The following is a 15,230-nucleotide window of genomic DNA, read 5'->3' on the forward strand; positions in this document are numbered from 1 at the left end:
CAGTCGGATCAGGATAAAGTAATAACCTAAATGGTCTATAGTATATGAATAAAGTTGGGTATCTCATCTCAGTGACACTATGGATACGGTCCACTTTATAAAAGTTACAAATGACTCAATCTAAGTCGTTCATATAAAGACATGCGAGTGTGAGTATCCTATACAATGAGTTTGTATAAGATCGGATCACGAAATTATTAATCTTTAGTTGTAACACCGTTAAATAATAAGATTAATATTTTACAGGAAGACCATGCAACTCGATCTCAATCCTGAGTGAGCTATGGACTCCTGCCTATGAAACATTGTCATTTGATTTGTATGGGTGAGAGTGGTCGAGACGTTGACTCAATATGCCTAGAATTTTTGGGACGAGTCCGAGTGGGGAGTTGGGAACATAACTTCGCAAGATGGATTCACTCATTCCCGACTTTATGGAAGTAGATGAGTTGTTCTCTTAAGTACTGACTTCGGGTCTTGAACAAGGCCCCACCTCACTAGCCCGAAAGGGACCTTGTTTTATGGTTGGATCATAAACGATTGTTCATTAGAAGATTAGTGGTACTTAAGGAGCAAGAAGTAACTACAGGAGTAAAACAGTAATTTGACTCAGCTGTAGTCACAGACGACTCGTGAAGGATTGACTTATTCATTATGGTTATATCTATACACGCAAAATATTTTACAGTGTGAAGAATGCAGCTATGAGTCTTTAGTGGAGTGACCCACAGTTAATGAATGTTGATTAATTTAATTAATGAGTTTAATTAATTAATCTCATATCATTGAAACTTCTAATCTGTAGGTCTATTACGTCCTCTTGCTAGCTCACAACAGGTAAAACGAGGATAAAAAAATTTCAAAGAATTTGAAATGTTCAAATTTGATAAGGGAATGTATATAACACGTACACCATTTATATAATGTATATATTGATACGTTATCTAATTAATTTTGAATAACGATTTGAAATTAATACTATATTGTTATGAGAGAATTATTTGAATAAAATTAATATGAATTTGATTCATATTAAAACTATAAGTTAAAATTAATGTGCATGAGATACACATCAAAACTATAAGTTATGGGAGAGATATGCATTTGAATAAAGTTCTAAATTTATGTTATTTAATTTAAACAAAAACATAATTAATTAGTTAAACAAGTCAATTATGTTTATTATTTAGTTTAATTCAATTATTTTAATGAACTAAATAATCCACGTCCTTGCAAAATGCAAGAAGTGGGATTATGGTGGGTTAGGGAGTTAACTTGCTTCTCACTCCTAACTTTTCTTTAAATGCAAAGATTTTGCATCATGGAAGTATTAATGCTTTCTGAAGAACTCTCTCAAATTAGCTTATCTCAAAATATCTCTAAAAAATTCCCTATTTCAAAGGCGGTTCCCACAAACCGGTTCTTGTCTAGAGGATAGCAAGGAAGACTTTTTGGTGGCGTTGGTGGTATTGTTTAATTAAATTAGTTTTAATTAACTAAATAACTCATATCCATGCAAAATGCAAAGGGAGTGGGACTATGGTGAGGTGAGGAATTAACTTGCTCCCCATTCCTCACTCTTATTTAAATGCAAAGAGTTTGCATTATGGAAGTGTTGATGCTCTTTGAAAAACTCTCTCAAATTAGCTTCTCTCACAATATCTCTAAAAGCTACACTGTTTCAAAGGTGGTTCCCACAAACCCGTTCTTGTCCAGAGGATAGCGAGGAAGGCTTTTTGGTGGCGTTTGTGCTATTGTTTAAGAACAGTCTTCAAAGGTAGGTTTTCTTTATTTATGTTGCTAATTTATTTTCTTTGTAGTTTTTCCTAAAACAAAACTGAAGGACAAGCATTCACACATTTCCATTGCGGGATTTGATCTCTTCAAGAGCAAGCATGGACCATATGGATGTCATGGACCATATGAACGTCATGGTCCAAAATGCATCAGATGTCCATAGAGATGTAGAAGTGCAAAATGTTCAAAAAGAACCAAAGGTCCAGACAAGAGTGGATGTCGAGGAAAAACCAGTGGAACATGAAGTAGTAGAGGTTCTTGAAAGAGCGCTTCATGATGATCCCAAGGACATCTAGAGTACGATCGTGTTGGAAAGTACAAAGGTAAACATGTATCCTCATTGAGTATGATTACATTTAGTTTGTTTGCTAACAGAGCTTCGTTCAGGACATATTGGTCGCTGATGCATACAAGAATCTAGAAGAGGTTGAGTCTGACTCTATTTAGTAATAGACACCGATATAACGAAAACATACACAACATCGTCCAGAGTTCATCGGAAACAAACATCGAGATACAAGACAAATCATAGGATGCAGACCCAAATGATGTATGTGTGCTATCACAACCATTGCCACCTCCACAACATCGTCGCCCACAACAGAAAATGAAATTGCCATGGAAGCTACACGAACTATTTGAAGTGAAGGTAGATGGGGAAACAATAGAAGATCATACAATACAATCCTGTTGTGGATATCCTGATTGATCAGATGCCAAATTTCAAGCGTGGCTAGAGGACTATAAGAATAACCGTTCAATGCAGAAGACCTCATATTTTGTCAGAAATAAAGAATGGTTTCACGACCTACTGAGACCAGGGAACTTGTGCAGAGTCGAGGTACGAGCTCAGAACCACATTTAATATATTAAACATGTGTACGTCGATGTTTATAAATTGGGAACAATTAACAGGTCGTTGTGTTGGGTGTGTTGCCCTAAACTCGTAGTTTGTATTTATGTAAAAACAAATTTATTCAATAAAGTTATATTCAATCAATTTGTTGCTGAATTCATAACATTGCAATTATCTAATCCAATAAACTAAACATCCAAGGTTATTGTCATGTAACTGGGACAGTATATATACTGGATATATATTTGATATAACCTCGATATACACGTGGATAATGCCTCGGGAATAACCTGAATGGTCTATGGTATATGGATAAGGCTGGGTACTTTATCCTGGCAACACTATGGATACGACCCACTTTGTAAACATTATAGACGACCTGATCCAGGTCGTTTGTGCGGAGACATGCGAGTGGGGGTATCCTATATAATGAGTTTGTATAAGACCAGACCGCGAAATAACCAATCTTTAGATGTAACGTCGTTAACTAACAGATTGCTATCTCATAGGATGACCAAGTAACTCATTCTCAATCCTGAGTGAGTTATGGACTTCTGCCCGTGAGGGCTCGTCCTTTGATCTGTATGGGTGAGAGTGGCCTGAGTCGCCAACTCAACATTCCTACCATTTTGGGGACGAGACCGAGTGGGGAGCTGAGAACAAACTTCACAAGATGGAATTCACGTCTCCTTGACTTTAGGGGAGTAGATGAGTGTCCTCTTAAAGGCTGACTCTGGGACTTGAACAAGGGGCCCCACCCTCTCACTGGTCTGAGAGTGACTTCTGATTATTGGTCGGACCATAATCGGGTTGTTCATTAGAGGAGCAGTGGTGTTTAAGGAGTAAGATGTTACTCAGGGGTAAAACGGTAATTTGACCCAGCTTGAGTTACGAGCACTCATGAATGCTTCGTAGGAGCACTCATGAGTGCAGCGAGAACATTATGCAGTGAGAAGAGTGCAGTTGCAGGTATTTAGTGGAATGCTTCGTAGTTAACGAATGCTGATTAACTCGGTTAATGAGTTTGACCAATTAACTTGTATTTTTGGAGCTTCTGATCTGTAGGTCCATCAAGTCCCCTTGCTAGCTCACAACGGGTAAAATTATGATAAAGAAGTATGAAATAATTTGAAATGTTCAAATTATACAAGGGAATATATATAATGTATATTAATACACCCTGGCCCTGGCGACGACACCACCACAAAACACCCTAGCCTACACAAAAAAACGGGAGGGGAGAAAAGCAGCAGAATCAGGGCATTGGTGCATGACGCACCATTCTCCTCTCCAAGCGCTTGACCCTGCGAAAGAGCGACTGGTAGGCCTGCTCCGTTTCTCCATCCCCAGAGGACTTCCCAAACCGACTCCATAGCGAAACAGCGGCCGTTCTCAGCGTCAACACACTCCTCCCACATCTTACCAAGGTCCCGCTCCAGTTCGCAAACTCGCGCAATGAGTTCACTCCTCAGTTAGTTGCGCAAGGTTCGGAGGAGCGCAAGAGGGTACGACCCCAAATTCCAGAATGCCCGCCACTACGTTTGAGGGTTCACCCTCCTCTCCTCCACTAGGACCATCCTTTGCTCCTTCCTCATTTGCGTCGTCCTCCTCCTCCCAAGGGTACTCGCCATTTGAGAAGAGGTAGTACTATTCCTCCGAAGAAGTATCCTCTCCATTGGAGAGGAGGTAGTCCTCATTCCCATCGAGAGGTGTCCTTATGGGATAACAGGATCATTTGCCGAATGAGTGTCCACTTCGATGCTGTTGGAAGATCCATGCATTTTTTGTTCGTAGGAGGACTAAATGAGGGTAAAAGGAGAAAGAACGATGACGATAGAAGTGGGGGCAAACCTCGAATTTATAAGGGAAGGAGAGGATCCCTAACCGTTGGATCGAGTGTCTAGGTGTCATTTTGACAAAGGCGTGTTGGTTCGTATTCCTAAACAAGCGAAGCAATGTGTTGCACGACTCAACAGGGACACCTCGAAGCGCACACGATGTAATTACAAAATACCGAACTGGTGACGGTTGAGGGAACGCAGTCCAAAGACGATCCCCAATGCCTCCGAATAACGTAATAAGTACGCTGACATGTATGAAATCGATATGGAGCATCGTGCCACCACCAACCTGTCGAGACACTCAAAGTTCCAAGGCTACCCCTGAGTCCAGATAGCCCATATGGAACCACTCAGCCGCGTGCAAGCCTCTGAAGAACTGATGTTTCAAGGCATTTCCTCGAGTAGATGACCCGAATAAGGCTCCCACTCGGACGTATTCCTGTCTTAACAGGAATACTTAAAGTTCCAACGCTGCCACCGAGTCTGGATAGCCCTCGTGGTGAAGGGATGTGAATCCCGGAGCGGAAGCGGACCGTTGTTCGTGACATTTGGGAAACAAAATTAAAACTGTTAAAGATGAAAATATAGAGGAAAACCATTACCTTTGAAGAACTTTTCTTCAACGGTTTCCACCCGAACACCACCACCGAGTCTTCCTTGCTATCCTCTTGGGTTTCGAGAACACGCTTGTAGGAACGTTTTGTTTGGAAGAGGAGGGGATTTTTGAGAGCGATCGATTGAGAGAGAAGAATGGAGTTATATTTTTTTTTTCTGTTCCTCTGTGTTTCTTTTTTTTTTTTTTTTTTGCAGAACTGCAAAAAAGGAAGAACAAAAAACAGTGACGTGGGGAGTTACCCCACGTCACTTAACTGCCCACTCCCCTGCAATTTTGCAGGTGAGTTAATTATTATATATTAATATTATTAATTAATATATATATATAATAATTAATATATATATATATAATTTATTAATTAATCATATTAATTGATAAATATAATTAATTATTAATCCAATTAATAATTAATTAATAAATATATATATTAATCAAATAAATAATTAACACTTAATTATTTATTATAAAATTAGAATCATATTCTAAAACATTTCTCTCGCACAACCTATAGTTGTAATGTACATCTTATGCACATTATTTTTAACCTATAGTTTTAATATGAATCATATTCATATTAATTTTATTTGAATCTCATTCAAATAATTTCTCTTATAATGTATATTATAATGTATCAATATACATATAATCCCTTAATTAATTTGAACAATTCAAATTCTTCCAAAAACTTGATTCTCGTTTTACCTGTTATGAGCTAGCAAAGGGACCTAATGGACCTACAGATCAGAAGCTCCAACGATAAAAGATTAATCGGTCAAACTCATTGACCGAGTTAATCAAGATTCGTTAACTACGGGTCATTCCAGTAAAGACCCGCAATTGTACTCTTTTCACTGCAGAATGTTTTCGTGTCCATGGATACACGACCATTAATGACGAGTTAATCCTTCATGAGTGCTCGTAACTCAAGTTGGGTCAAATTACTGTTTTACCCCTGAATTACATCTTACTCCTTAAATACCACTACTCCTCTAATGAACAACCCAGTTATGATCCGACCAATAACCGGAAGTTCCTCTTGGGCCAATGAGAGGGTGGGGCCCCTTGTTCAAGTCCCGGAGTCAGCATTTAAGAGAACACTCTTCTACTCCCCTAAAGTCGGAGAGGAGTGAATTTCATCTTGTGATGTTATGTTCTCAGCTCCCCACTCGGTCTCGTCCCCAAAATGATAGTAATATTGAGTCGGCAACTCGAGCCACTCTCACCCATACAGATCAAAGGACGAGCCCTCACGGGCAGGAGTCCATAACTCACTCAAGATTGAGAATGAGTTGTCTGGTCATCCTAAAAAATAGCAATCTATTAGCTAACGGTGTTACATCTTAAGATTGGCTATTTCGTGGTCCGGTCTTATACAAACTTATTGTATAGGATACCCCCACTCGCATGTCTCCACACGAACGACCTGGATCGAGTCGTCTGTAACCTTTACAAAGTGGGCCGTATCCATAGTGTTGACAGGATAAGGTACCCAGCCTTATCCATATACTATAGACCCTTTAGGTTATTCACGGGACATTCTCCACTTGTATATCAGGGTATATCAAATATATATATCTCGTATATCAGGGGTATATCAAATATATACCCAGTACATACATTATCCCGGTTACACTAAAATAACCTCGGATGTTTAGTTTATTGGATTTTGGACAATGCAATGCTATGAATTCAACAACAAATTTATTGAATATACATTTGTTTTTACACAAAATACAAACTACGAGTTTAGGGCAACACACCCAACACGTGGCACCACTCGGCTGCATGCAAACCTCTGGAGAACTGATGTGCCAGGCATTTCCCCAAGGTGAGGACCCGAATAGGACTCCCACTCAGACGTATTCCTGCCTTAACAGGAACACTCAAAGTTCCAAGGTTGCCCCACGTGGCACAACATGATTGTGAGGAAGCCTCAGGAGAATTGATGTTTCGAAGCATTTCATCGAGTAGAGGACCCGAATAAGGCTCCCACTCGAATGCATTCCTGACTTAACAGGAACACTCAAAGTTCTATGGCTACCCTCAAGTCCAGAAAGCCCATGTGGCACCACTCGGCTGCATGCAAGCCTCTGGAGAACTCATGTGTCGAGGCATTTCCCCCAGTAGAGGACCCGAATAAGGTTCCCACTTGGACGCATTCCTGCCTTAATAGGAACACACTCAAAGTTCCAAGGTTGCCCACGAGCCCGGATAGTCCACGTTATGGGTGTTCATCGGTCTGTCGAGTCGATTTTTAGATCGAAATCCCAACCGACCGACATGTTGTCGGTTTCCAAAAATGGAAATCAACCAACCGCTTATTTAACATATAACCGACCGACTAAATAGTGGGTTCGGTCGGTCGGTTTTCGCCAAAATTGACTTTTTTTTATCAGTGTTTTATTATCAGGGGTTGGGTCTCGACAGACGATGGATGCGGCGACAGGGTTGTTGGTTATGAAAGGAAATGAAACTAAGAAGTAGAAATAACTAATAAGAATAACTAAGCTACTGTAAAGAGAGAAGAAGAGAAAAGAGAGAGAATAGAAGAGAAATAGCTCACCAGCGGGCGATAGGCGACGAAGCGTCACGGCGGCAGAGAGGAGGGAAAGTGTGAAGGGCTGCGGTGGAAGAGAGGGAGAGTGTGACGAATAGCGGCGGCGAGGCAGTGGCTGGTGGTGGTGTGGATCGAGAGAGAGATAAGGGAGAGAGAGAGACGAGGGAGATGAAAAAATCAAAATGGGGAGGCGACTATTCTATAGGGGTTGGGGAAAAAACTAAAAGAAAACCTAACCCTAATTATAATATATTATATATATAAAAATTATATTTTTTTAATAGCTATATCGGTCGAGTCGGTCGGTTTTAAGGGGGTTTTCTTTGCCAACCGATCGATCGACCATCCCTTTTAATTCCCAACCGACCGACCGCCCATCTATCTTCAAAACTGACTGATCGAGGTCAGTTTTGGTCGGTCAAGTCGGTTTTGCCTACCATAATGTGCACGCCTAGCCCACGTGGCACCACTCGGTCGCTTGCAAGCCTCTGGAGAACTGATGTTCTGAGGCATTTCTCCAAGTAGAGGACCCGAATAGGGCTCCCACTTGGACGCATTCCTTCCGTAACTGGAACACTGAAAGTTCCAAGGCTGCCCCCGTGTTTGGATGGCCCACGTGGCACCACTCAGCCACGTGCAAGCCTCTGGAGAACTTATGTTCCCGGCATTTTCCTGAGCAGAGGACTTGAATAGTGCTTCCACGCGGACGTATTCCTGTCTTAACAGGAACACTAAAAGTTCCAAGGTTGCCCTCGACTCCGGATAGCCCACATGGCACCACTCGACTGCATGCAAGACTTTGGAGAAATGATGTGCCGAGGCATTTCCCTAAGTAGATGACCCGAATAAGGCTCCCACTCAGACGTATTCCTACTTTAACAGGAACACTCAAAGTTTCAAGGCTGCTTCCAAGTTCGGATAGCCTAACATTTCTCCGTGTAAAGGATCATAATAGGGCTTCCACTCGGACGCATTGCTTCCTTAATGATTACGCTTGTTTACATGCGTAAAAAGAAGGTTTTAGATGCTGTTTTTACAATGCTTCAGCTTTGTTTCGGATTTTTCTCGATCGTTTGAGTTCCAACTCATGCAAAATTCATATATTATGGTTTGTGGTTGGCTTATATTGTATTTATGACATTTTAGGATCATTTGGGAGTGCAAATTAATCAAAAGAAGCAAAAAGACGGAAAAACTTACATGGGAGGCGCCAGGCGCCTGGGAAGCCTGCAGAAAAACAGGTTTTCTTCCAACTTTGCCCTTAATGAAATGCGTCTTCCAATGCGTTTTGGTGGTTCCAACCGATGCATACGTGTAGAAGAAGTGTTCCACTATCAGTTTGAGCACGATTTGGTCAGTCAAAAGAGTTGGAAATGGGTGATTCACCATCGTTTTAGGACCTACCTAACCAATTCTGCACAGTTATAAATTCCAGCAACTTCTCCACCAAAATCATCAAGCCTTGCTTCCTTCTCTTGATCATTTTTAGTGTTTCTTTGTTGCTTTCTAAGTACTTTTGAGTTGCTTTCATTAGTTGCTTTTGGTTTTTAAATCCCGAGTACTTTACATTCTTTTATTGAGCTTTGTTTTGTTTCCATTTGTACTTAGTTATTTTCTACTTATTCAAATATATAAAAATCTAGCACTTTGCTTATCTTCTCTTTGCCTTTACTTTATTTTTAGTTAAGAGAGTTGTGTTTTTGGAGGAAAGAGCACGTGACACTCTCCCTTGCTTGAAAGAGAAGGGCGAAGCTCTCAATCCCGATAAAAACTCTCCGTTAGTTAACTTTTGTTTTTCACACATGCATTCCACATTCAACCATTTTACTTGCTGTATTTTCTTCAATATGTCTTTCTAAATTCCCGTCTCTAGCCCGGTTATGGATAGTTAGCCTTTTATGTCTAAAAAGGGTTGCTAAGAAGTAGTGTTTTTACTTTCCATTCATTGCTCAACATGTTTTCCCAAAAAGTTAGGATTTAGAGAAGGCCATTGTAAGTCTTAACAAGTCAATACTGAAAAGGTTGCTTATTTGCATTGTTGAGTGGTTAAACCGAGGAGAGGAGCTCCTTAGACATAAGGGTTCCGCTTAAGTAGCCTAGACATAGGACCTTAACCCGAGGTTGCGACTATTTCCATCCTAAAACTAAGATATATCTCATAATAGACATATTAGGGAATGTCTTAGGACTTTGAACTTGCTTAGACATAAGTAAAGTGAGAAGCGTAGTCGTTAGTTTCTAAAGTAAAATGCATATTATCCTTAGCATGTCCTTGATTCTTTGTTGGCTAACTTGAAGTAAATCGGGCTAGGTTTTATTATTATAAGTCCAAATCCCAAATCCAAAACCATTATTTGTGACCACTTCCCATTTTACAAGAATCACTCATTTCAACATTCACTATTCTTTAAAACTTCAGAGTTTGGAAATTATTTAGAAGTCCTTGAGGATCGATACTTGGATACTCCATCCATTTTATATTACTCTGACAGGTGTGCACTTGCATCTATATAATTGTTACCACGCTTAACGCGTGCGTTCAGCATAAACACCCAGTCAAGTTTTTGGCGCCGTTGCCGGGGACTTTAGTTTTAAAATTATTTTCAAATTCTTTTAGTTTTTATTTTTGTGAATTGTTGTTGGGTGTAATTTCCATCCACCGTTTTTGTTCTATATTTTTGGTCGTTTATCTCACAAGGGTAAGTTAAAGTGCATGAGCACAAGATCTTTTCTTCTACCCCTTGACCCTGAGATTGAGCGGACCCTTCGAAAAACTCGAAAGGAGCAAAGACTTCGAAAACAACTAGAAAAGCAAAAAGAGAGACAAGGTGAAATCAGTCCTGAAAGTGAGGTAGAGAGTACGAGCACATCAATGGCAGATATTCCACCTCGTGATCCGGTTGATCCACCTGCTGTTAACGGTAATATGAGGGATCATGCGAGAAATGATGAATTCAACCATATCCAGATGGCAGACAACAGAGACGTGGCAATGCGAGAATATGCCGCCACGGCTTTTCAGAACTTTGATTCAGGGATAGTCAACCCTATTCCAACCCACGCAAACTTTGAGCTTAAACCAATGATGTTCCAAATGTTGCAGACAATTGGACATTTTGGAGGGCAGGAACATGAGGATCCACATGATCATCTGAAATTATTCATTCAAATTGCAAATGCATTTCGATTACCTGGTATAACAGACGATGCTCTGAGACTAACACTTTTTCCATTTTCTTTGAAGGACCAAGCTAGAGCATGGCTCAATGCATTTCCACCGGGATCCATCACCACATGGGGGTCGTTAGTGGAGAAGTTCTTAACAAAATTCTTCCCACCTACTCGCCACGCTGATATCAGAGAGGAGATCATCTCCTTTAGACAGTATGATCGTGAACCTGTTTACGAGGCGTGGGAGAGATTTAAAGAACTAATCAGGAAATGTCCGAACCATGGCTTGCCGGCATGCATCCAGATAGAACATTTCTTTAGAGGCTTAGATCATCCTACTAAGATGGTGCTAAACAATGCTGCCAACGGAGCCTTTACAAAGAAGACATTCAACGAGATAGTTGACATCCTAAATGACTTAGCTTCACACAACGAACTATGGTGTTCGCAAAGATCTAGGGCAGCACCAAAGAAGCAAGATCCAGCTGGAGTTTTGGCTCTGGACATTGCGACCTCGATGCAAAAAGAGATGGTTACAATGAACCAGAGGCTGAAAGAGATGGCATTGGGAATAAAAAATCCATTAGCCACGCCGATACAACCTGTGCAGTCGGATTATTGCACTCCTGCCCCTGTTTGCCAAGTCAACGATCTCATTTGTTCATTTTGCAATGAAAACCATATTTATGATAATTGTCCACATAACCCTGCTTCCGTTTTTTATGTAGGACATGGGAACAATAGGAACTTTAACCCATATTCGAACACCTACAACCCAGGTTGGAGGCACCACCCTAATTTCTCATGGGGAGGACAAGGAGGTTCGAGCGGTTTTAATCAAGGGCAGAGCCAACAGAACAAGCAGCCCTATGTTCCACCTACACAGTAATACATCCCACCACCGCAACAGCAGTACAATCAGAGAACACAGACTCCACCAGTTCAAAATAACAACTCAAATCTTGAGAATATGATGAAGGAGTACATGGCCCGAACCGACGCAGTGATACAATCCCAAGCGGCATCAATGAGGAATTTCGAGACCCAATTGGGACAACTCGCCAATGAATTGAAGAATAGACCACAAGGTTCTTTTCCAGGCCATACTGAATTACCAAGACGAGAAGGGAAAGAACAGTGCAAAGCTGTCACCCTTAGGAGTGGACTGGCATATGATGGACCAACAATGCCAACAACAGATGTACAGATTCCGTCCACTGAACCAATTGTAAAGATACCAGAAAATCCAACAACACCAGAAAAAGAAAATATTAAAAAAGGTAATGAGGACACCCCGAGTGTTCCTCCACAGGTACAGCCTTCTTTTACCCCTACTCCCCCGTTTCCACAAAGATTAGTTAAGAAAAATAATGATTCCCAGTTTAGAAAATTTTTAGATATTTTAAAACAATTGCATATAAATATACCATTAGTAGATGCTCTAGAACAAATGCCAAATTATGCTAAGTTTTTGAAAGATATAGTTTCTAGGAAGAAAAAAATAGGAGAGCATGAACTGGTAGCCATGACAAAATGTAGTAGTGAAGCTGTAGGCAGCCCGCTACCCATGAAATGTAACGATCCTGGCAGTTTTACCATTCCATGTTCCATAGGAGGAAAAAACTTAGGTAGGGCGTTATGTGATCTAGGCGCTAGCATTAATCTTATGCCATTATCAGTTTTCAAATCTTTAGGCATAGGAGAAGCTAGACCTACTACGGTTACCCTCCAACTAGCAGATAGATCTATCATAAGACCTGAGGGAAAGATAGAAGATGTTTTAGTCCAGGTGGACAAATTCATTTTCCCTGCGGACTTTATCATTCTAGATTGCGAGGCGGACTTAGACGTTCCCATTATTTTGGGAAGACCATTTCTAGCCACTGGGGATACAGTTTTTAATGTGAGGAAGGGAGAAATTACAATGAGGGTAAATAATGAAGAAGTTAAATTTAACGTTCTAGACGCCATGAAATTACCAGGAGACTTTGAAGAGTGCTCTGCTATAAATAGCTTGAATCCTATTATGTTTGATGAGTTTTATGACTTATTAGTTACAGAGATTGAAGAAGAGCTTGATAAGATAGCAGAAGGACCAGAAGATGTGGCTAGTCATATTGAAAAAATACAAAAAGAAGAATGCAAGTCGTTACTTCTGTCCATAGTGGAACCACTCACGTTGGAGCAGAAGTCATTGCCGTCGCATTTGAAATATGCGTATCTAGGGGATAATGACACTTTACCAGTTATTATAGCTTCCAATTTATCACCTACTAATGAATATTCTTTATTGCAGATTTTGGAGAAGCACAAAAAGGCCATTGGATGGACGATAGCAGATATCCGAGGGATAAGCCCAGCCTTTTGCATGCACAAAATTCTATTGGAAGAAGATGCTAAGAACTCTATTGAGAGTCAAAGGCGGTTGAACCCGAAGATGAAAGAGGTTGAAAGGAAAGAAATTCTTAAATGGCTTGACGCCGGTGTTATATACCCAATATCTGACAGCAGCTGGGTAAGCCCAGTACAGTGTGTACCAAAGAAAGGGGGTATAACCGTGGTGGCCAACGAGGAGAATGAGCTCATCTCAACCCGAACTGTGAGTGGGTGGAGAGTTTGCATTGACTATCGCAAACTCAACAAGGTAACAAAGAAAGACCATTTTCCTCTCCCGTTTATTGACCAGATGCTCGACCGTCTGGCAGGTAAGGATTTCTATTGTTTTTTAGATGGATATTTGGGTTATAATCAAATTACTATTGCTCCAGAAGACCAAGAGAAGACAACATTTACGTGTCCGTATGGTACGTTCGCTTTTAGGCGAATGCCCTTTGGACTATGCAATGCACCCGCGACTTTTCAGAGGTGTATGATGGCCATCTTCTCTGACATGGTAGAAAATATTCTAGAAGTTTTTATGGATGACTTTTCTGTTTTTGGAAATTCTTTCGACGCTTGTTTAGTTAATTTGGAGAGAGTATTGGAGAGATGTGAACAAACAAACCTAGTCCTAAATTGGGAGAAGTGTCATTTCATGGTACAAGAGGGTATTGTTTTGGGTCACAAAATTTCCAAGCAAGGAATAGAGGTAGACCACGCTAAGATAGACATCATTTCAAAGCTACCTCCTCCTACAAATGTCAAAGGGATTAGAAGTTTTTTAGGGCATGGGGGATTTTACCGCCGCTTTATAAAAGACTTTGCTAAAATTTCTAAACCCTTGTGTCAATTGTTAGAACATGATAGACCATTTGTTTTTTATGATGACTGTTTAAAATCATTTGAAATGTTGAAAGTTGCTCTAAGTTCAGCTCCTATAATTATCGAACCTAATTGGGATTTACCTTTTGAGCTCATGTGTGATGCTAGTGATTATGCAATAGGAGCTATGTTCGGACAACGTAAAAACAAGATCTTGCATCCTGTGTATTATGCTAGTAAGACTCTGACCGGTGCACAACTCAATTACACTACTACTGAAAAGGAACTGTTAGCAGTTGTGTTCGCCTTTGATAAGTTTAGGTCTTACTTGATAGGCACAAAAGTCATTGTTTTTACTGACCATTCTGCTTTAAAATATTTATTTGCTAAAAAAGATGCTAAACCACGTTTGATACGGTGGATTTTGTTACTTCAAGAGTTTGATATTGAAGTTAGGGACAGGAAGGGTACTGAAAACCAAGTTGCTGATCACCTGTCTAGATTGGAATCCCCGCTCTGTGATGATGGAACTGTTATACGTGAACAGTTTATTGACGAGCAACTCTTGCGAGTTGATTCAGTTCCGTGGTATGCCGATATAGCAAATTATTTGGTAAGTCGAATAGTTCCTTATGAGTTCAACAAGCAACAGGTAAAGAAATTTCTAAATGAAGTTCGATGTTATCGTTGGGATGAGCCTTTTTTATATAAGCTAGGACCTGACAATATCTTACGCAGGTGTGTCGCAGAAGAAGAGCACGAGGCGATATTAGACGCTTGTCATATGTCTCCATATGGAGGACATTTTGCAGGACACAAAACCGCAGCCAAAGTTTTGCAAAGTGGGTTCTTTTGGCCCACTCTGTTCAAAGATACACATAAGTTTGCCCAGGTTTGTGACAAATGCCAACGGACAGGTAATATATCTAAACGCCACGAAATGCCTCAAACCCCGATCCTGGAGATTGAAATATTTGATGTGTGGGGTATAGATTTTATGGGTCCATTTCCATCTTCTAATGGTAAGCTTTATATATTGTTAGCAGTAGATTATTTTTCGAAATGGATAGAAGCCATTGCAACTGCTACCAATGATTCCAAAGTTGTCATTCGTTTTCTGCAAAAGCACATTTTTACGCGTTATGGAATCCCGCGTTGTCTGATAAGCGATGGGGGGGCTCATTTTGTGAA

At 40.4% G+C, this 15,230-nt stretch overlaps 1 long non-coding RNA gene and 1 other non-coding gene across 2 annotated transcripts in view; one reads left to right on the top strand and one right to left on the bottom strand.

The window, feature by feature from the left end:
- Window positions 1-15,230, top strand: part of LOC111019513 (uncharacterized) — a 70,842-nt gene that overhangs the window by 22,795 nt on the left and 32,817 nt on the right. The window lies entirely within an intron of this gene.
- Window positions 11,020-11,126, bottom strand: LOC148213060 (small nucleolar RNA R71). The gene has a single exon (XR_015793185.1). It is a non-coding gene; the product is annotated as a small nucleolar RNA R71 (small nucleolar RNA).

Source organism: Momordica charantia, assembly GCF_013281855.1.
Source record: "Momordica charantia cultivar OHB3-1 chromosome 1 unlocalized genomic scaffold, Mcharantia_2.0 BLBB01000001.1, whole genome shotgun sequence".
In the NCBI taxonomy this organism is placed as follows: Eukaryota; Viridiplantae; Streptophyta; class Magnoliopsida; order Cucurbitales; family Cucurbitaceae; genus Momordica; species Momordica charantia.